Below are 22,957 nucleotides of genomic sequence, written 5' to 3' on the forward strand. Positions count from 1 at the left end.
ACTAAATACACTGCTTTCTAATCTTCACCAAACACAGAAATCCTCTCTAGGTTGCCTGAAAGGAGAAAACTCTGGTAGTAACACTCAATAGCTCAGAGTTAATATTCTTCAGAAAATGGATAATAAGGGTGGTCAACAGCACTGAAAGACAAAAAGGGATATTAATTAATTCTTTATCCATGCTGTCGTGGAGCGAGTGTTTCTCTGAAGGCACAGAGAGCATGGGCTAAAATCTCTGAATTTACAACCACATCCCTACTTGTACCGGGCACACACACAGACATGCTTCCTGTTCATGTGCAAACGGCACATGCATGCCCAATTTCCACACTCACATGCATGTGAGTGCCAAAATGACAAGCAACTGGATTTAGTTTACAAATTCTAAGAGAGTATAAGAACTGCAGATGAAGGTCTTGGGTCCATTCAGACCTGGGTAGCCTTTGTCCTTGGATCATGAGGATGATGACAGTGAGGACTGCATTGCTATTTTCCACTCCTTCACTCCACAAACATGTACTGAGCATCCTCAATGATACAGGGTCCTTGCAATGAAAAACTTCTAATCTATGGAAGAGATAAGATGCATCTCTAATAACCAAAAATGTGATTGCTGTTTCCTTAATTATAAGGAAGACCAGCAAAATGTGGTTGCTGTTTCCTTAATTATAATTTACAGGATTACTTGTGATTCAGTAATTATATTACTGTTTGTTTTCCCTTTTTCCATGTTCTTTCTTCTTTTTTACAATTTGTTCTTTTTAATTGAGTGTCATTAAAGAGTACTTTCTAAGCAGTTAAATGTGCCAGGAGCCATAGGGCCACAGAGATGAGTAAGATGAGACATTCACAGTCTCATGAGGCAGATCACAGAGTATACTTAAAGCCTGTGAGTATAGAAAGGTTGCTTTCCACATTTTTCTCATTGAAAATGTCTTTTCTTGGAAACCTGATATGGTTTTACAAAAAGAAGAGGGACCTTTCAGATGTGTTTTAGAGACTGAGTATTTTCCTAACTAAAATATTTCTCCCTGTTTCTAAACTCCCCTCCAAACTTGGCTCTGTTTGATTAGTCTTCTTTCTCCTCAACCCTGAGATCTTGCCACAGTTGATCCAACGGAACGTCATGTTTGTGAATTAACTAAAGTGAAGTGATGTTGGGTTCCCTAGAGGTGGGCTTCAGACGGACAAAGATGACACTGGAGTAAGAGTCTTGCCTTGAAGATCCAGAGAAATTTCAGAGGATCTTAACTTGGTGGAGGCCACTGGGGACACCTCAGTCACTAGCACTGAGGGTCTATTAATTTCATAATTCACTTGTCATTCAGCATAGTGAGATTATATAGCTGAGGAAATGGGAGTTGTGAAGGTAAAGAAAGCCAAGGAAGACAAAAATTTGGAAGAAATACTTGGTGTCTCGGAAAAGGAATGCCACAGTAAGGAGAAAAGTCACTGGACACTTAGGGGAAGCCATGGAAGCAGGGCCCACTGTGACTTCCCTAGGATGTAGGCACATTTGCTTTCATGGACCAATGCTCTATACAAATATTAAAATTAAGTCTTACATAGCCTTGGTATAGACATGAAGATAGACGAGGCTGGATTCATTATTACATATTCATCATTGTTGTATTCTTTTTTCTTCTGACTTTAAAATAAATTAAAGTTAGAACATTATCATGGGCTCCTGTAAGTATTATGGGTCATAGACACCCTGCCTTCTATTCTAATAGGCAGTGGCCCTGAGTGCAGGACCACGCACAGGTTTAGTAAGGACATTAAAGAAGTGCATTCACGGCCGGGCACAGTGGCTCACACCTGAAATCCCAGCACTTCAGAAGGCCGAGGTGGGCAGATCATGAGGTCAGGAGTTCGAGGACAGATTGACCAACGTGGTGAAACCCTGTCTCTTACTAAAAATACAAAAATTAGCTGGGCGTGGTGGCAAACGCCTATAATCCCAGCTGCTCAGGAAGCTGAGGCAGGAGAATTGCTTGAACCTGGGAGGCAGAGGTTGCAGTGAGCCGAGATCGTGTCACTGCACTCCAGGCTAGGCAACAGAGCAAGACTTTGTCTCACAAAAAAAAAAATTGAAGAAGTGCATTCACAATGGTGCAGATGTCAGCAGTTTCACTTACAGATTCACATTCCTGTTGGGTCAGAGATTGAGCCACATGAGGACTATCGGGAAGCTCCAGTTTCATACCTATTCCTGAAATCTGGCCTGCCTTCCTGATTTAGGGAAGATGTGTTCCTCTGTTTGCCTGCATATTACAGAAAACAGCCTGTGAAAGAATCTGCAAGCATGACTTACAATTGTAACTTAGCATATTGGAAATTTCTGTTGAGGCCATCAATGGCTTTCACGTCCTCTGGAGTCAACTCAAAGTCAAAAACCTGAAAGGAAGAAAACACTCACATTAACCTTTCCCCAGGACAGCAGCTTCTTCCTGGGAATACAAGGCTTTCTGGGGGCAGAGGCAAGGATGGCAATATGTAAAGTATTTCTGTCCTCATTGGCCTCTAGGTGAGACCTCTTCCCCCTGAGTTCTGCTACTTTTCCATCCCACCTCCCTCCTGCTCTGCTCCACTTCTCAAAAGAAAGACAACTTATCAATCTAAGGCATTTCTAGAGAATTGCTTGAGACAGAAAAAATAAATTCTTTATCCTAAACAAAGGCAAATCTGGACAAAATACCTGCTTCGTTGACTTGATCACACTTGGTCAGGATTTTCCTTACTCACTTCCCCTGGAACTTGACCCAGTCTTTGACTGTGCAAGCCTTGGAACACAACACAACCTTGTTACAAGAATCTGTTGGCCTTAGAAAAGCATTTCTTGATCAATTGTTCCACCATACCACTTGCTCATTGCAGGCCCCAAAATACTATTTCCAGCTACTACTAAGTAGTACCAAATACTACTTCCTTGCAAAACAAAACAAAACAAAACAAAACAAACAACAAAAAAAAACCTTTTTTCAATAGATTTATCTTACTTAAGCCGAGAGCTGTTTGTATTTGAAAACACATTGACACAGAGTCCCCTGACGAAGAATCCCTTAAAGCAAAGAAAAAAGATATGTGGTTTAAAAAAATTAAGTTCATTTAGTGCTATAAATTTCCCTCTACACACTGCTTTGAATGTGTCCCAGAGATTCTGGAATGTTGTGTCTTCGTTCTCGTTGGTTTCAAAGAACATCTTTATTTCCGCCTTCATTTCGTTATGTACCCAGTAGTCATTCAGGAGCAGGTTGTTCAGTTTCCATGTAGTTGAGCGGTTTTGAGTGAGTTTCTTAATCCTGAGTTCTAGTTTGATTGCACTGTGGTCTGAGAGGCAGTTTGTTATAATTACTGTTCTTTTACATTTGCTGAGGAGAGCTTTACTTCCAACTATGTGGTCAATTTTGGGATAGGTGTGGTGTGGTGCTGAAAAAAATGTATATTCTGTTGATTTGGGGTGGAGAGTTCTGTAGATGTCTATTAGCTCCTCTTGGTGCAGAGCTGAGTTCAATTCCCAGGTATCCTTGTTAACTTTCTGTCTCGTTGATCTGTCTAATGTTGACAGTGGGGTGTTAAAGTCTCCCATTATTATTGTGTTGGAGTCTAAGTCTCTTTGTAGGTCACTCAGGACTTGCTTTATGAATCTGGGTGCTCCTGTATTGGGTGCATATATATTTAGGATAGTTAGCTCTTCTTGTTGAATTGATCCCTTTACCATTATGTAATGGCCTTCTTTGTCTCTTTTGATCTTTGTTGGTTTAAAGTCTGTTTTATCAGAGACTAGGATTGCAACCCCTGCCTTTTTTTGTTTTCCATTTGCTTGGTAGATCTTCCTCCATCCCTTTATTTTGAGTCTATGTGTGTCTCTGCACGTGAGATGGGTTTCCTGAATACAGCACACTGATGGGTCTTGACTATCCAATTTGCCAGTCTGTGTCTTTTAATTGGAGCATTTAGTCCATTTACATTTAAAGTTAATATTGTTATGTGTGAATTTGATCCTGTCATTATGATGTTAGCTGGTTATTTTGCACGTTAGTTGATGCAGTTTCTTCCTAGCCTTGATGGTCTTTACAATTTGGCATGATTTTGTAGTGGCTGGTACCAGTTGTTCCTTTCCATGTTTAGTGCTTCCTTCAGGAGCTCTTTTAGAGCAGGCCTGGTGGTGACAAAATCTCTCAGCATTTGCTTGTCTGTAAAGTATTTTATTTCTCCTTCACTTATGAAGCTTAGTTTGGCTGGATATGAAATTCTGGGTTGAAAATTCTTTTCTTTAAGAACGTTGAATATTGGCCCCCACTCTCTTCTGGCTTGTAGAGTTTCTGCCAAGAGATCTGCTGTTAGTCTGATGGGCTTCCCTTTGTGGGTAACCCGACCTTTCTCTCTGGCTGATCTTAACATTTTTTCCTTCATTTCAACTTTTGTGAATCTGACAATTATGTATCTTGGAGTTGCTCTTCTTGAGGAGTATCTAAATGCCCACAAGAGAAAGCAGGAAAGATCCAAAACGGACACCCTAGCATCCCAATTAAAAGAACTAGAAAAGCAAGAGCAAACACATTCAAAAGCTAGCAGAAGGCTAGAAATAACTAAAATCAGAGCAGAACTGAAGGAAATAGAGACAAAAAGCCCTTCAAAAAATTAATGAATCCAGGAGCTGGTTCTTTGAAAAGCTCAACAAAATTGATAGACCACTAGCAAGACTAATAAAGAAGAAAAGAGAGAAGAATCAAATAGACGCAATAAAAAATGATAAAGGGGATATCACTACCAATCCCACAGAAATACAAACTACCATCAGAGAATACTACAGACACCTCTATGCAAATAAACTAGAAAATCTAGAAGAAATGCATAAATTCCTCGACACATACACCCTCCCAAGACTAAACCACAAAGAAGTTGAAACTCTGAATAGACCAATAACAGGCTCTGAAATTGTGGCAATAATCAATAGCTTGCCAACCAAAAAGATTCCAGGACCTGATGGATTCACAGCTGAATTCTACCAGAGGTACAAGGAGGAGCTGGTACCATTCCTTCTGAAACTACTCCAATGAATAGAAAAAGAGGGAATCCTCCCTAACTCATTTTATGAGGCCAGCATCATCCTGATACCAAAGCTGGGCAGAGACACAACCAAAAAAGAGAATTTTAGACCAATATCCTTGATGAACATTGATGCAAAAATCCTCAGTAAAATACTGGCAAACAGAATCCAGCAGCACATCAAAAAGCTTATCCACCATGATCAAGTGGGCTTCATCCCTGGGATGCAAGGCTGGTTCAACATACAAAAATCAATAAATGTAATCCAGCATATAAACAGAACCAAAGACAAAAACCACATGATTATCTCAATACATGCAGAAAAGGCCTTTGACAAAATTCAACAACCCTTCATGCTAAAAACTCTCAATAAATTAGGTATCGACGGGATGTATCTCAAAATAATAAGTGCTATTTATGACAAACCCACAGCCAATATCATACTGAATGGACAAAAACTGGAAGCATTCCCTTTGAAAACTGGCACAAGACAGAGACGCCCTCTCTCACCACTCCTATTCAACATAGTGTTGGAAGTTCTGGCCAGGGCAATCAGGCAGGAGAAGGAAATAAAGGGCATTCAATTAGGAAAAGAGGAAGTCAAATTGTCCCTGTTTGCAGATAACATGATTGTATATCTAGAAAACCCCATCGTCTCAGCCCAAAATCTCCTTCAGCTGATAGGCAACTTCAGCAAAGTCTCAGGATACAAAATCAACGTACAAAAATCACAAGCATTCTTATACACCAATAACAGACAAACAGAGAGCCAAATCATGAGTGAACTACCATTCACAATTGCTTCAAAGAGAATAAAATACCTAGGAATCCAACTTACATGTGATGTGAAGGACCTCTTCAAGGAGAACTACAAACCACTGCTCAATGAAATAAAAGAGGATACAAACAAATGGAAGAACACTCCATGCTCATGGGTTGGAAGAATCAATATCGTGAAAATGGCCATACTGCCCAAGGTAATTTATAGATTCAATGCCATCCCCGTCAAGCTACCAATGACTTTCTTCACAGAATTGGAAAAAACTACTTTAAAGTTCATATGGAGCCAAAAAAGAGCCTGCATTGCCAAGTCAATCCTAAGCCAGAAGAACAAAGCTGGAGGCATCACGCTACCTGACTTCAAAATATACTACAAGGCTACAGTAACCAAAACAGCATGGTACTGATACCAAAACAGAGATACAGACCAATGGAACAGAACAGAGCCCTCACAAATAATGCCACATATCTACAACTATCTGATCTTTGCCAAACCTGACAAAAACAAGAAATGGGGAAAGGATTCCCTATTTAATAAATGGTGCTGGGAAAACTCACTAGACATATGTAGACAGTTGAAACTGGATCCCTTCCTTACACCTTATACAAAAATTAATTCAAGATGGATTAAAGACTTACATGTTAGACCTAAAACCATAAAAACCCTAGAAGAAAACCTAGGCAATACCATTCAGGACATAGGCATGGGCAAGGACTTCATGTCTAAAACACCAAAAGCAATGGCAACAAAAGCCAAAATTGACAAATGGGATCTAATTAAACTAAAGAGCTTCTGCACAGCAAAAGAAACGACCATCAGAGTGAACAGGCAACCTACAGAATGGGAGAAAATTTTTGCAACCTACTCATCTGACAAAGGACTAATATCCAGAATCTACAATGAACTCAAACAAATTTACAAGAAAAAAACAAACAACCCCATCAAAAAGTGGGTGAAGGACATGAACAGACACTTCTCAAAAGAAGACATTTATGCAGCCAAAAAACACATGAAAAAATGCTCATCATCACTGGCCATCAGAGAAATGCAAATCAAAACCACAATGAGATACCATCTCACACCAGTTAGAATGGCCATCATTAAAAAGTCAGGAAACAACAGGTGCTGGAGAGGATGTGGAGAAATAGGAACATTTTACACTGTTGGTGGGACTGTAAACTAGTTCGACCATTGTGGAAGACAGTGTGGCGATTCCTCAGGGATCTAGAACTAGAAATACCATTTGACCCAGCCATCCCATTACTGGGTATATACCCAAAGGACTATAAATCATGCTGCTATAAAGACACATGCACACGTATGTTTATTGAGGCACTATTCACAATAGCAAAGACTTGGAACCAACCCAAATGTCCAACAATGATACACTGGATTAAGAAAATGTGGCACATATACACCATGGAATTCTATGCAGCCATAAAAAATGATGAGCTCATATCCTTTGTAGGGACATGGATGAAGCTGGAAACCATCATTCTCAGTAAACTATCGCAAGGACAAAAAACCAAACACCGCATGTTCTCACTGATAGGTGGGAATTGAACAATGAGAACACATGGACACAGGAAGGGGAACATCACACACCGGGGACTGTTGTGGGATGGGGGGAGTGGGGAGGGATAGCATTAGGTGATATACTTAATGATAAATGAGGAGTTAATGGGTGCAGCACACCAACATGGCACACATATACATATGTAACAAACCTGCACGTTGTGCACATGTACCCTAGAACTTAAAGTATAATAATAATAATAATAATAATAATAAAGAAATTTTTGCTACAATTTCAACTGGTAAAGTATTCTGGCAATGTTTATTTAAAGATTTAGGGATTTTGAAAATATTTTACAAAACATTTTCAGATAAAATGATATCATATCTGCTTCAAAATAATACAGAAGTAGAATTATCTGTGTAACGTGTTTCGTTGTGAGATAATTATTGCTTAAGTGTGATGATGGGTACATAAAAAAATGATTACAACATGAGAGGATATTCAAAAAATTGATTGAAAATGTGCATTATGAAGAAACTATATATAGATTTCAAAAAAAAATGCTCCAAAATGAACTTACACTAATTTGTTATGACGTGTCTAAACAGGATCTAGTTTGAGGCATTGAGAAAGATAAAACTACTCCCCTATCAGAGAAACATGAATTCAGCTAAATTGAAGTAAGAACAAAAATCAAATTTATTGTGAAGCATGGGTGGAAGAATGGTGAAATTATTGACTCTTTACACAAAATATACGGGCAAGATCCCCCAAAAGAAATAAGAAGTTCACAAATGAATAACTCATTTGAAGAAGGAACGAGATGATGTTGAAGATGAAGCCCACAATGGCATACGATTCACATCAATTTGCTGGAAAAAAAAAAATGTATCTTACTAGTGCCCTAATTAAAGAAGACCAATGATTAACAGCAGAAATGATAACCAACACCATAGATATCTCAACTGGTTCAGTTTACACTATAGTGACTGAAAAATTTAAGTTGAGTGAACTTTCCAATTCATGGGTGATGAAACTGTTGTGGCCAGATCAGCTACAGACAGGAGCAAAACTTTCCAAGGAAATTTTAGGTAAGTGAGATCAAGATCTTGAAGCATCTTCAAAGAATTGTAAAATGAGGTGAAACATGGCTTTGCCAGTATAATCCTGAAGACAAGGCAAAATCAAAGCAATCGCTACCAAGATGTGGAAATGGTCCAGTCAAAGCAAAAGGAGATTGATCAAGAGCAAAGGTCATAGCAAGTTTTCTAGGATGCTCAGGGCATTCTGCTTATTGGCTCTCTGGAGGGCTAAAGAAGAATAACAACTGTTTTGAGAAAATTAGCCAAAGTTTTAGTATGAAAACACCCACAAAAGGCTTCACCAGAGATTATTTTTCACCAGACCAATGCTCCTACTCGTTTTTTTCATTAAGCAGGGGCAATTTTGCAAGAATTTTGATAGAAAAATCACTAGTCATCCACCTTACAGTCCTGATTTGGCTCCTTCTGAGTTCTTTTTGTGTCTGAATCTTTAAGAATCTTTAACAAAGACTCTTTTTTTTACAGTTAATAATGTAAAAAAAAAAAAAAATACATTGACATGATTAAATTACCAGGACTCTCAGTTATTTAGAGATGAACTAAATGGCTACTATTTGCTATTAGTTCACATACTTAGTTCATATACTCATAAGCATATACTTATGCTTTAAAAACTATATTGAATTTGGTAAAGCTTATGTTGAAAAATAGTTGATATATTTATTAACATCTTTTAATTCCACTTTTCCATGAACTTTTTGAACTCCTCATATTCTCTATATCTTTTCTAAAAATTTACAAAAATAAAAACTTTTAAAAGTTATAAAAGAAATATTTTCACGTCAGATATAGGAAAAAATACAACAAGGTCACCTAGAATTTTACCAGAACCATGTAGCAACCTCTAATCACTTTGTATGCTTAATTTTTGTCATTTTTATTGTTCTTAAGTGTTAATTTAAAATTAGCATATATACTGAATAGTACAGATTAACATATTTTATAAGAATTCTGATTTTGTTCAATTATTTCTCCCTTCCTCCATATTCAGCTTCTGTGCCCCAGAAGAAGCCAGTTCACACTTTTGTGTCACAAACTTCCTTTCTCTTACATTAATTGGTTTACGAAAGGCACATTATGTTGTTCAAGCCAATAACACATGAGAAAAAGATTGCTAGAAAACTTCTGTGACCATTATTCTTCTCTCTTTAGAAACAGCTCCAGAAAACCCTCTCTGCCGTGCTGAACATGAATGAGGGGACCTATAGCCCAATTGCCATGAGGAGCCATTCTGAAGCTATCAAACATGGGGCACAGACAAAATATATTCATTTCAAGAGAGCATCTTACAGCTTCTAGAGCAACCAAGATCCAAACTTTCTATAAGTGAATCAACTTTAAGCCTGTTTGAATTGAGTTTTCTGTTTCTTCTGGTTTAAAAGCATCCTGAAAAACAGAATAGTATATAATTCTCTGATATGCTTTTGATATATTATAACATAAGCTTTCCCTTTTTGCTATTAGTCTTCATAATATCCTCTCAAAGATCTCTATGAAGCCATCAGAACTTTAATTAATTCCTCATTTGTGGATATTCAAAATTCTAATCATCTGGTTTTAGAAATTATATATATATGTTAATATATATTATATTACTATATAATATAGATGGGAGTTTTTAACACGTTTTGTCTACAAATATCCCTAGAAATATAAAACTAAGACAGAGTATACATTTTTGAACTGCTTTTTGTATAATTATCAAAATGGTCTACACAAAGCTTTAAACTTAACAGTGTCATAAATCATGATTGATATTTCGCTGTATTGGATGTTTCTTTTAAAATCATATATTTTGATTACGATTTATACACCTCCTCTTTCTCACTCCTTTCCTCTGATCTGGCTTTAGTGCTCACCACTCTGGAGCAGGCCCTGCATGGCTTCCCATAACCTCTACGCCACTAAATCCAGCCACCTTTATCCTTCCCTATTGGAGTGTTCGCTCACAGTAGGACCCACCTATGTCTGACTCAAGCCACTTCAATGCTCTTTCTTTGGCTCCCGACACCAGTCTCCTGGCTGTCTCCACCTGTCTGGCAGCTCCTGTTCAATCTCCTTGCCAGTGCCTCTCTGCCTCACCCTCTCCTGTGAACTTTCCTGTCTGTTCCTTTTCATTCCATGAACTTTCCCTAGGAGAGCTAATCCTTGTCTGTGAGTTGTTACCATCTATACAGCAATAATTTCAAACACTGTATCTCCACCTAGACCACCCCCTGAGCTCCAGACCAAAATGATCACCTCCCAACTCTGCCTCCGCTTGGCTGTCTCATAGGAACTTCACACCCATCCCCAAAGAACTGAAGTCAGGCTCTTCTACTCCACTCAAACTGCTTTTTCTCTAGTATTTTCTCTTTCCATGAAAGGAACTGTCATCTACACAGGTGATACAAAGCCAGAAACTTGGAGGCATGATTAAGCAGCAAGTGTGTGAAGAGCAGAAAGTCAGAGAACGCCCCAGTGGGCTAAGGGCTCACCTGGTTGCAGGTGGGCTTGTACTTGAGTCCTGGCTTGTTGAGGATGAGTTCCAGCAGTTTGTGATTGAAATTGGACACCCAGATGGACTTGGTTAAACCTGCATCTTTGCACTTCTCCAGGGCCTGGGGAGGAAGGAAATGGGTGGTAGACCTTTACTGTAGTCTGTCCATTTCATTTGTCACTGACTTTTTATAAACCAAAAATCTGATTTATGATATATTACGATTATAATGAATCAAGCAGTTTTATCACTTGAATAAATTAATTTTGAATGCCCTTTCTTGTTCTGCGTACATATTTGTCTCCTTAATTCTATTACATGCACACTCGGGACACGAAATAAACATAAAGCTGCTTTTCCATTTCCTCTTACCTATCCCAGTCACTTCTATGGTACCTATTTTACTGTTAGGATGCAATAGTTAACAAACTACACCATAGTCAAGGGCAAAAGAAACTCTCAGCTTTTCCTCTAGTAAAGGGTTTGTTGTTACGTCTTTTTACAATGATAAAAATAAACGAATGGTATAGGCTTTGCAAGGGCAGTTTCACTGTCCTGCACCTTCCACCCTCCTGCTGAGTCAGGCCGCAGCTGTTCCTCCTCTGTGATGTGTTTCTGTCCTGGGATAAAGCGCTGACTCCTTTTGTGCTTCTCTACGCTGACTCCTCTTTAGGGCTCATGTCCTCAACCTGATCTCAGGGGTAAAGCTGCTTCCATGTCTATGTAGAGCCATAGAAGTTAAAATTAAAAATGGACCGTAGGGGTTATCTCATTCCACTCCCTCACTTCAACGATGAGAACACGGAGGCGCAGAGAAGTTCCACGTCTGAGGTCAGAACTGCTGGAGCAAAACCCCATCTCTTTTGACCCCTCCTTCTGTGATTCCAACCTCACCACACAGTGCCACCTGGTGTCTGCAGCAGAACATACCTCCCATGCGTCACGAAGGTCCACAGTATCAAAAATAATGTTTCCACTGGCATCCTTAGGCAGCAATTCCTCCCCAGGCTGGAAAACAGAGAAAACAGAGGATAAAGAAGAAGGTTTTCTATGAGAATTCCCTTTCTGGAGCCTAAGGAGCTTAGCCACACCACTTTCAGAAGGCTGCGATTATTAATCTGAACATGCATGTGTGCATGTGTGTGGATGTATGTGCTTGTGTGTCTGCATGTGCACATGTGTGTATGCATGTACCAGTGTGTGTGTGCCTGTGTGCATATGTGTGTGTGCATGAGTGTATGTGTGTAGATATGGATATGTGTGGATGTACATGTGTGTGTTTGGGGTGGGGGTCAGTAAGAGAAGACATGGGAAGAAAGAAAGATGAGAACAATCTGAGAGACTGTAGCAAAACACTTTTTCTCCACAGTTACCTTCAGGCTCCTTCCTCCATACAACCCCACACTTCACTAAGAATGCCGTCCCTGCAGCTGAAATTTATTTCATTTCCGAAGGACAGGCTGGTGTGGAAGACAGCGCTTACCATAACTATTGATCAGTGTGTTTAGCCCCAGTTTATGCTCACCCAACTTGGATAAGGAGGACATCAGAAGTGCTCAGCCAATGTCCACTGTGATGAGAGGCTGGATCACTGAAGCCCAAAGGAGTGCAGTTGTGCCACATGTCCCATCCCGTGTACCTCTCTCTCCTGTGGGCTGAGGGGTACATACGGGAGAGACCCTTACCATAAAGAGGTGGAGATTTCATGTTGCATCTCTGTAGTCTGTAGTAACCTAATAGCTCAGAACCTACAATCAGGAACTCAAGCACTAAGAATGCAGGGCAATGCCCTCATCTCTCTAGCATAGAGGAAGTGCGATAATCGAACCTGCATCTTGCTTAAGGCTGGGGGATGAGCACACACAGAAAATTTCAATGTCACTCAGCTGTGAAGGAGACTCGTGAATGATTTAGCAATTCTATGAAATTCACTCAAACCTACCTCTCTCAAAAAGAACCCAGGAAATCAAGCTGGAATGAGACAACAGAGGTGCTAATAACAGTGATGAAACTGTTAGGGGCATAAGAAGGAAAAAACAAAAGCTGACCTTCATAGCCAGTGGACTGTGGATAATGAAGAGATCGACATAGTCCAGTTGAAGTTTCTTCAGTGACCTTTCCAGGGCTGAGCAAACTAGTTCTGGTCTAAAGAAAGTTGTCCAAAGCTGCAGTGAACAAAAGAAATAAAAAGTAGCTTATGATTTCACACATTTGGGCACCAAAATTAAACATAACAGTTAGAAATTGACACATGAGTAACAAAACACTGTGGTCTAAAACTAAAAGAACTGGGGCTACGTTTGTGTTATTCAGGGTAAATTACATCCTTGATGAGATGCTGAGATTTACTTGAATGACTGCAAAGCAAGAAAACTGTGAATAAAACTTAGATGGAGCAGGAAAATCAACTTTAATGCATCAAGGGTTAATGGCATCATCCTCTGAGAGCATTCAAGAAATGTCAGGACAGGGGGAATGGAATCCACTGTCCTGTATAATGAATTCCTCAAAACAATTCTGCTGAGAGATGCCTTCTAAAAACAGGTAGTCATCAGTGTAAACATGCACAGGCTGTATCTCCAGTAACCAAAGCTTTATTTACATTGGAAGAAAGGTTTTCCACCCTAGAAAAATGTTATAACATTCAGGAAACTCAATGCTGAGTTGAAAAAGAAAAAAGTATTTCCTAGTCTGGCTCCCTTTTCTGAATAATATCCCAACCTCACTTGATATGTCCTGAGAACAATTACTGAAGAATTAATGGAGTGGCCCCAGAGTGCCTTGGGTAATCGTATACCAATTACTTAAGTATTTATCAATCTCATTTTATATATGAACAATATCTGCTGCTCAGAGACATTGAAGAACAGTGTCCCACCTTTCACACATTTCAGAGCAAAGCCTTTTCTATGTTTTGATAACGTGCCTTCACAATATTAGGTAATGAATACATTGTTCCTACGTTTTGATAATGCGTCTTCACAATATTAGGTAAATACATCGTTCAAACTGAGACCATATTGTTTTTCTAAATAATACATCTGAACTGACGGTGGCCTCTGGCCACTGCACACACAGAAATTTCACCTTGGTGGTGTAGAAAATGTCCTCTCTCTTCACAGTGCCGTCAGCAATCTTCTCTCGAATGGCCTTTCCGACCTCCTCCTCGCTTTGGTAGAAGAACGCTGCATCAAGGTGACAGAAGCCTACATCAATAGCCGCTTCAGAGGCTTCACCAGCCTTGCTCTTGGGGGTCTATAAAACAGGAGTAAGAGGAGTCAATGATCTGCCTGACTCAGAGAAAATCGATGTATTTCCACAATGGCATTTTCTTTTTTTTTTTTTTTTTATCTGTTATTTTGGGTTCAGGGGCACATGTGCAGGTTTGTTATACGGGTAAACTGTGTGTCACAGGGGTTTGGTGTATAGATTATTTTGTCACCTGGGTAATAAACATAGTACCCGATAAATATTTTTTCTGATCGCCTCCCTCCACCCACCCTCCAACCTCAAACAGGCCCTGGTGTCTGTCGTTCCCCTCCCACGTGTAAGTGAGAACGTGCGGTATTTGGTTTTCTGTTTCTGAGTTAGTTTGCTTAGGATAATGGCCTCCGACTTCATCCATGTTGCTGCAAAGGACATGATCTAGTTCTTTTTTTGTGGCTTCACAGTATTCCATGGTGTTTATGTGCCACATTTTCTTTATCTGGTCTACCACGGACAGGCATTTAGGTTGAGCCCAGGTCTTTCCTACCCAATAGCATCTTCACATCTCCTGCTCCCCTTTTGATCATGTGGGTTTCCATGACAGATCTGCACACTCTGAGGACAGCAACTAACCTCCTGTGAGCTTCTAGCCCCAAATAAATTAGTGGAATAGGCTTCACCCTGGAGCATGGAAAAATCACATCTCATTCCATATGAATCAATTGTACAAGAATAACCAACAGGAAAACTTCTGATACTGAGAGAAATTTTCTAAGGCACTCAATAGGCAGGACAAGTCAATCGACACACACACACACACACACACCACATACACACACACTATATACATATACAGCTGACCCTTGAATAACACAGGTTTAAACTTCACAGTCCCACTTATACATGAATTTTTTTCAATCAAAATTAAAAGTGGGCCTGCTTCTCCTGCCTCCCTTCCCACTCCTTCACCTCTTCTGCCTCTGCCCTCCAGAGATAGCAACCCCAACCCTTCCTCTTCCTCCTTCTCCTCAGCTTTCACAGTGTGAAGAAGACAAGGATGAAGACCTTTGTAATGATCTACTTCCACTTAATGAGTAGCAAATATATTGTCTCTTCCTTATGATTTTCTTAAGAGTTTCTTTTCTCTAGCTTACTTTTCTCTAGCTTACTGTATTATAAGAATACAGTATATCATGCATACAACATGCAAAACAGGTGTTAATCAATGGTTTATGTTATTAGTAAGGGTTCCAGTCAACAGTTGGCCTGGTTTCACCCAGGACACAGACGTCACCTCACCAAGCTGGCGTTGCAACGTCAGGACGATAATATATACACACTCTGCCTCAAATTTCAAACAGTGGATAGTTTAATGACTAAATCTGAGATTCTGCCCTAGCAAGCTTATTAGAACAGCAGGACAAAAGACAGCACGACACACACGCAGGAATAAAACTTCTCATTCCTGCAGTGACTTAAGGTAAAAACACCAATTAGAGTGTTAAGGAAGCTTCTTTTTCACTTAGTGCATTTGAAATGTCTGAATATTAAGCACATGCACGTATTACAATTTATTATGGTAAATGGGGGGTTATGGGGAATTTTGTTCTATTCTCTATGGCACTTTTCTGTCTTTCTAAGAGTAATAAACATTACATATAACATATGTAAGACACACATTATGCCTAATGGATGAAAAGGATAATTATGTCATTGAAAACCTACTGACCCTTTCTGGCAGCTGTTATCCAGTGATATCTCATGACAGAGTTCTACCAAGATTGAGCCCATCCATTGGTCTCTCATTTTGGGGGCAATCCCTCCAAAGCAACCCCAAAGCTGCCCTTACATTACCGTGACCAGAGTGTGACACTTCAAGTTCTCTGCGGTGAACTGAGTGGATGGCTGTATTTCAGTCCTTACTGTGATGTTGTGCCCCCTAAGCCTTCCCATCGAATTACCTAATGTTTTGAATCACAGTGGCTTCTTACATGACAAAAGGTTTGGATGGTCGAAACTCCCTGGCAAATACTTCCAGCCCCAACAACCGCATAGCAAAGCTGCCAGCAAGTATTCATGTTGGCTTCCACTTCCCCCTAGGCCCTTGGCCCTTCACGTTTCTAACCAAGAGTGGAGCGTTTCTGAGCAGGTGGAAGATGACAGCAGCCTGAGTATAGGGTTTTTTTACGTAAGAAATAGTGAGTATTCACCAAGGACGGTTGTTGAGGAATTAAATAAGATAATGCATGGAAAATACTTACAATACATGAAACCATTTGATATATGTTAGGTCACAATAATAATAATAAAAAGAATTCGCCAAAATATCAACCTCCAAACTCTCAGAGTCAACAGCTTATCATCCTCTTAGTGCAAAAGAAGGTAAGACCCTTCAGCCTCCTGGGGTCCACTTACATGATCAGGAGCGTAAGTGCCAAATCCCAGCATCGGCATGACGTGTCCATCATTCAGCCTCCCGGAATGGCTTTGCTTCAGATCCATCACCGCCCACAGCCCAGCTAATCTGACTCTGCCTTTCCTTCCGTTTCCTCACTGAGAGCCCAGTAGGAGACAAGGCTGCCGCGTTCTTTATTTCCATCAGTACAAGATGGGTGGGGCAGAGATTACAGCTGCCTATAATTTCAAAATGAAGTTGAAATCAATCCATTGACTTTGTTCTGATTCTTCCACGTCTCTGCAGGCCTGTCTTACAGGAAAATCGTACAGAAAGATTTGCATGCTAGAGGAGTTTGAATTTTATCTTCAGCGCTGTACACACTTGATTTCTAAGTTAAAAAATTAAACATGGCGAAAGAAACAATCAACAGAGTAAACAGACAACCTACAAAATGAGAGATTTTTGCAAACTATGCATCTGACAAAGATCTAATATCCAGCATCTATAAGGAACTTAAACAAATCTACACGAATAAAACAAACAACCCCAATAAAAAGTGGGCAAAGGACATGAACGGACACTTCTCAAGAGGAGGCAAACATGCAGCCAACAAATATGAAAAATGCTCAACATCACAGATCATTAGAGAAATGCGAATCAAAACCACAAGGAGACAGCATCTCACACCAGTTAGAATGGCGATCATTAAAAAGTCAAAAAAATGACAGATGCTGGCAAGGTTGTGGAGAGGACTGAACACTTATACATGGTTAGTGGGAGTATAGATTAGATCAGCCATTGTGAAAGACAGTGTGGTGATTCCTCAAAAGACCTAAAGTCAGAAGTACCATTCAACCTAGCAATCCCATTAGTGGGCATATACCCAAAGGAATATAAATTTTTATATTATAAAGATTCATGCTTGTGTATGTTCATTGCAGCACTATTCACAATAGCAAGGACATGAAATCAACCCAAATGCCCATCAAAGATAGACTGGATAAAGAGGATGTGGTGCATGTACACCATGGAATACTACGCAGCCATAAAAAAGAATTAGATCACATGCTTTGCAGGAATATGGATGGAGATAGTGGCTGTTATCCTTAGCAAACTAACACAGGAACAGAAAACCAAATACTGTATGTTCTCACTTATAAGTGGGAGCTAAATGATGAGAACACATACAGGAGAACAACACACACTGGGGCCTATCAGAGGGTGGAGGGTGGGAGGAGGGAGAGGATCAGGAAAAATAACTAATGGGTACTGGGCTTAATACCTGGGTGATGAAACAATCAGTAAAACAAACCCTCGTGACACAGGTTTACCTATGTAACAAACCTGGACATCCTGAACATGTACCCCTGAACTTAAAAATAAAAGTTAAAAAAAAAGCATGCAAATATGTCTTAGATAATTGCACCAGACTTATTTTACAAGGTATAAAACTATCATTAGGCTAGTGATTCTAAACACTAATTTTCCCAGAGGACCTAAGTTAACTTCCTCACCATTCCTTTCATCATAAATCCCATAACAATACCTCACTGAAAATTTCTTGAACAAAGCCTGACACCTGGTCCCAAGCACACATGTGACTACATTTCTCAGGAAGACCTCCTCCTACTTTCATTATCTTTGTCTCCTGTACCAAGGCCCATTTCATTTTTTGATTCTCACTGTCTCGTTTTCTTTTCTTTTTTTTTTTTTTGAGACAGAGTCTCACTCTGTCGCCCAGGCTGGAGTGCAGTGGCGCGATCTCGGCTCACTGTAAGCTCCACCTCCTGGGTTCACGCCATTCTCCTGCCTCAGCTTCCCGAGTAGCTGGGACTACAGGCGCCCGCCACCACGCCCGGCTAATTTTTTGTATTTTTAGTAGAGACGGGGTTTCACCATGTTAGCCAGGATGGTCTTGATCTTGTTTTCTTGAATCCTTTTGGTGAGAAAAACTTGTCTGAAATCATGGATAAATGTCTGTATTCTTGCCTTTCTTTCAACCATTGCCTCTTTCTGGAACAGCTTTCTCTATCCCACCTAGTTTTCAGCAGTTTAATGACTTCTTACTTATCTAAAATGCACCTCCTCCAGCCACACATCCTTTATGACTCCTTCTATGACCTCCCTAGATGAAGCTGATACCCTTCCCTGCATACTCTTTAGCTTCTACCGTCCAGGCCAAAAAACCACATCATTCAAATTACATTCTCAACTAATAAGGAACTTCCGCTACATAAAACACCTAACTCATGTTTTCTTTAATGTTTCTATCATGTCGTGCTTCTTGCAACCTGTATTCGTGCCATCGGTATTTTACAGCCAATTATGAAACATACAATTATAATTTATCTTACTTTCAACTCATCCCTCTGGCTGGTCAAGGTCAGAACTCTGTCTGATTCTATGAGTCCATTTGGTTGCATTTATCTCAACATCGTGTTCGCTATAAATTTGATGAGAATATCCCTTATATTCCATCGCTAAAGCTTTTGCACTAAACAGAGATGTTCTGTATCAAGTCACAGGAAAACTCTGTCTTCATTGATGTGAACTGCCTGGAGTCCACAATTCAACAGGTTAAAAATTTGTCTAATGTTCTTGCAATATTTATCTGTATCTTGCACCAAATGCTTGGCTAAAGTAAAAGACACTGTTTCTCCCCTACTTCTGATTGAGCAGTCTAGGAACTTAGTAGTGAAAGAAACTGCGCAAATTTCATCCTTAGTGAAGCCATAGCAGGACTTCATGCTCCCCGGCCCTCTTCTCATTACACTTGTGTTAAAAATTATCCTAAAACATTTCTAGATTTGATGTCATGCCTTATGGCATATCGTTTTCAGAATCCATCTTCTCTTTGTAATTGGAAAGATGATTGTCTCTGGTTTCCCATCACCTTTTTTATTTTCTAAGGTTTCTAGAAGACTAGTAATGAGAAAGAATGGAGCTCCTTGTCTCATGAACCAAGGGAGCTCGTTGTTCATGAGACAGGAAGTGGGCAGATGGCAAGATGTTCCACTAGATCCCTGCCTCCTGGTACTCATGCCCTTGGGTAAACCTCTCCTCTTGAGTGTGGCTGGTACTTGTGTCTTTATTCTAACCAATAGAATACTGTAACTCCAAAAAAAAATACTATTTCCATCATTAGGAAATACAGGATTGTCACTTCGATTATGCTCGCCAACTCAGCAGTCTTCTCAGCTTGTGGGCTTTGATAAAATGAGTGGCTTTGTTGGAGAGGCACACATGGAGAGTAACAGAGGCTGGCCTCAGTCCACCTGCCAGCTAAAAACTGAGGCCTTAAAGAACTGAGCAAGCTTGTTCTCCTCTCAGAGCAAGTCTCGGCCACCAGCATCACCCTTTTAGCTGCACTGAAGGAAATCCTGGCGGGTTTTCTTTAGTGGGGACCACCAGATAGGATGATGAGGGGATAAGAATTTCTTCTCACCTTCTTGGTGATGTCTTTGTCCCTGTGTCACTCTAATCGAGGTATCTCCCCAGTCCCTACTGTGTCTGTCCATCTCACTCCTCAGTTTTAGTTTCTTCAGAACAATTGTGATCAGAGCAATTGCCTGAATTATTCACACCAAGTGAGTTATTTATCAGAGGAATAAAGGATGTTTGAGCCATTCCATATCAAGTATCATCTTGTTTTAAAATATTTTGCTGGGCAGAAAGAAAAGTCATTATTTACAGCAAGACTACAGAGTTGGATACAGCCCCAAAACTCTGATAGGAGATTTAACCATACAGAACAAGAGTTCAGCAAGGATGCTGCAATTCATGAGGAAAGGGTAACCCAGGGTTATGAGAAAAATGTTAACATTGCATGGCGATAAAACGCCAAATACCTTGCTATGGTTTGAATGTGTCCCCCAAAGTCCATGTGTTGAAAGTATAATCCCCAATGCAACAGTGTAAAGAGATGTGCCCTCTAAGAGGTCACTAGGTCATAACGGCCCTGCTGTCATGAAGCACTGACCTCATTATTGCGAAAATGGGTCCATTATCATGAGAATGGGTTTATTGCAAAAGTCATTTCAGCCCTCTCTTGTTCTCTCATCCTCTTACCCCTGCTTTCGTGCCCCCTGCCTTCTGCCATGGGATGACGCAGCACAAATGTCCTCACCAGATATGGGTCCTGTGATCTGGGACTTTCAAGCCTCCAAGACTGAGCCGAACAACTTTTTTTTTTTTTTTTGGGAATGAAATCTGAGTCCTACTATTTCTTTTTTTTTTTTTTTTTGGTTTTTTTTTATTATTATTATACTTTAGGTTTTAGGGTACATGTGCACAATGTGCAAGTTTGTTACATATGTATCCATGTGCCATGTTGTTTTGCTGCACCCATTAACTTGTCATTTAGCATTAGGTATATCTCCTAATGCTGTCCCTCCCCCCTCCCCCACCCCACAACAGTCCCCGGAGTGTGATGTTCCCCTTCCTGTGTCCATGAGTTCTCATTGTTCAATTCCCACCTGTGAGTGAGAACATGCGATGTTTGGTTTTTTGTCCTTGCGATAGTTTACTGAGAATGATGTTTTCCAGTTTCATCCATGTCCCAACAAAGGACACGAACTCATCATTTTTTATGGCTGCATAGTATTCCATGGTGTATATGTGCCACATTTTCTTAATCCCAGTAACCAAAACAGCATGGTACTGGTACCACAACAGAGACATAGACCAATGGAACAGAACAGAGCCCTCAGAAATAACGCCGCACATCTACAACTATCTGATCTTTGACAAACCTGACAAAAACAAGCAATGGGGAAAGGATTCCCTATTTAATAAATGGTGCTGGGAAAACTGGCTAGCCATATGTAGAAAGCTGAAACTGGATCCCTTCCTTACACCTTATACAAAAATTAATTCAAGATGGATTAAAGACTTAAATGTTAGACCTAAAACCATTAAAATCCTACAAGAAAACCTAGGCAATACCATTCAGGACATAGGCGTGGGCAAGGACTTCATGTCTGAAACACCAAAAGCAATGGCAACAAAAGCCAAAATTGACAAATGGGATCTAATTAAACTACAGAGCTTCTGCACAGCAAAAGACACTACCATCAGAGTGAACAGGCAACCTACAGAATGGGAGAAAATTTTTACAACTTTCTATTTTTTATGAGTCACTCAGTCTCAGCTATTCTGTAACACAACAGGAAACAGACTAAGACACACCCATATAATCCTCTCTGAATAAACGGGAGTCCATTATCAAGCAACAAAGAGAAATGCTGCCCGACTCTCTGGGGAAACACACCTTACCCCTCTTTTACCACCCCACACAAGCAGGGAGCCAAAAAGATCCCCTTTCAGAGTTCTCAAAATGCCTTCTGAAGTCTGGTTAAGACCACACCTTCTGACTGGGAGTCTGGTTCGTTAAGACTGCTGTGACAAAGTACTGTACACTGGGTGGGTTATAAACAAAAGACGTAGATAGCTCACAGATCTGAAAGCTAAAAGTCCAAGATCAAGGTGCTGGCAGATTCAGGGTCTGGCAGGGGCCTGTGTCCCATATCACAGACAGCTGTCTTCTCACTGTCCTCATGTGGCAAAACAGGCACACAATCTCTCTGCTGCTCCCTCCTTCCTGCTTCCCTTCTCACCACACCATCTCTGCACACACCAGCTCCCCTTCACCTTCTTCCACGCTTGGAAGCAGCCTGAGGCCCTCACCAGAAGCCCAATCCTGAAACTTCCAGCCAGCAGAACTGTGAGCTGAATAAACTTCTTTTCTCTATAAATTACCCAGCTTCAGGTTCTCCTTTATAGCAACAATAAATGGACTAAGAGGGGCTCTAATCCCATTCATGAGGCTTCCACCCTCACGACCTAATCACCTCCACAGGACCCACCACCAAATAGCATCACCTTGGGGGTTAAGGCTTCATATATGACTTTGGTGGGGATGTAACGATTCCATTCATTGCACAGGGCAAAGGGAGGCCATAGCAGCAGGGTCATAGTGTTCTGGGCTGCTCACTGCCCCTCACTCCCAGGCCTGCCCCACCCCAGCCAAGGCCTTCATGCTGCTCTGGGCTACCTCTCCCGGGTCCTGCTCCCAAGCAAAGGTGCTGACTCAATTGCGATCTCCTGAGACTCACTCCCTGCCCCTGCAACAACATGGCCATGTCCTTGTCAAGTTCTTCTCTAGGAAAATGTGGGAGTCACATAGAGACTTGTACCTACCTGTGCAGAGGTTTTCCAAAGCCTCGTGTCACCCCCTCTGTCTCATCATTGGTTTTTGGCTTCAGTCTCACCTTCTTGGTGATGTGTTTGTCCCTGTGTCACTCTAATCAAAGTAGCTTCCCAGTCCCCACTGTGTCTCTCCATCTCACTCCTCTGTTTTAGTTTCTTCAGAACAATTGTGACCAGAGCAATTGCCTGAATTATTCATTTATTTTGTGGT

The sequence above is a fragment of the Symphalangus syndactylus genome, chromosome 10 (genome assembly GCF_028878055.3).
Source record: "Symphalangus syndactylus isolate Jambi chromosome 10, NHGRI_mSymSyn1-v2.1_pri, whole genome shotgun sequence".
Taxonomy (NCBI): domain Eukaryota; kingdom Metazoa; phylum Chordata; class Mammalia; order Primates; family Hylobatidae; genus Symphalangus; species Symphalangus syndactylus.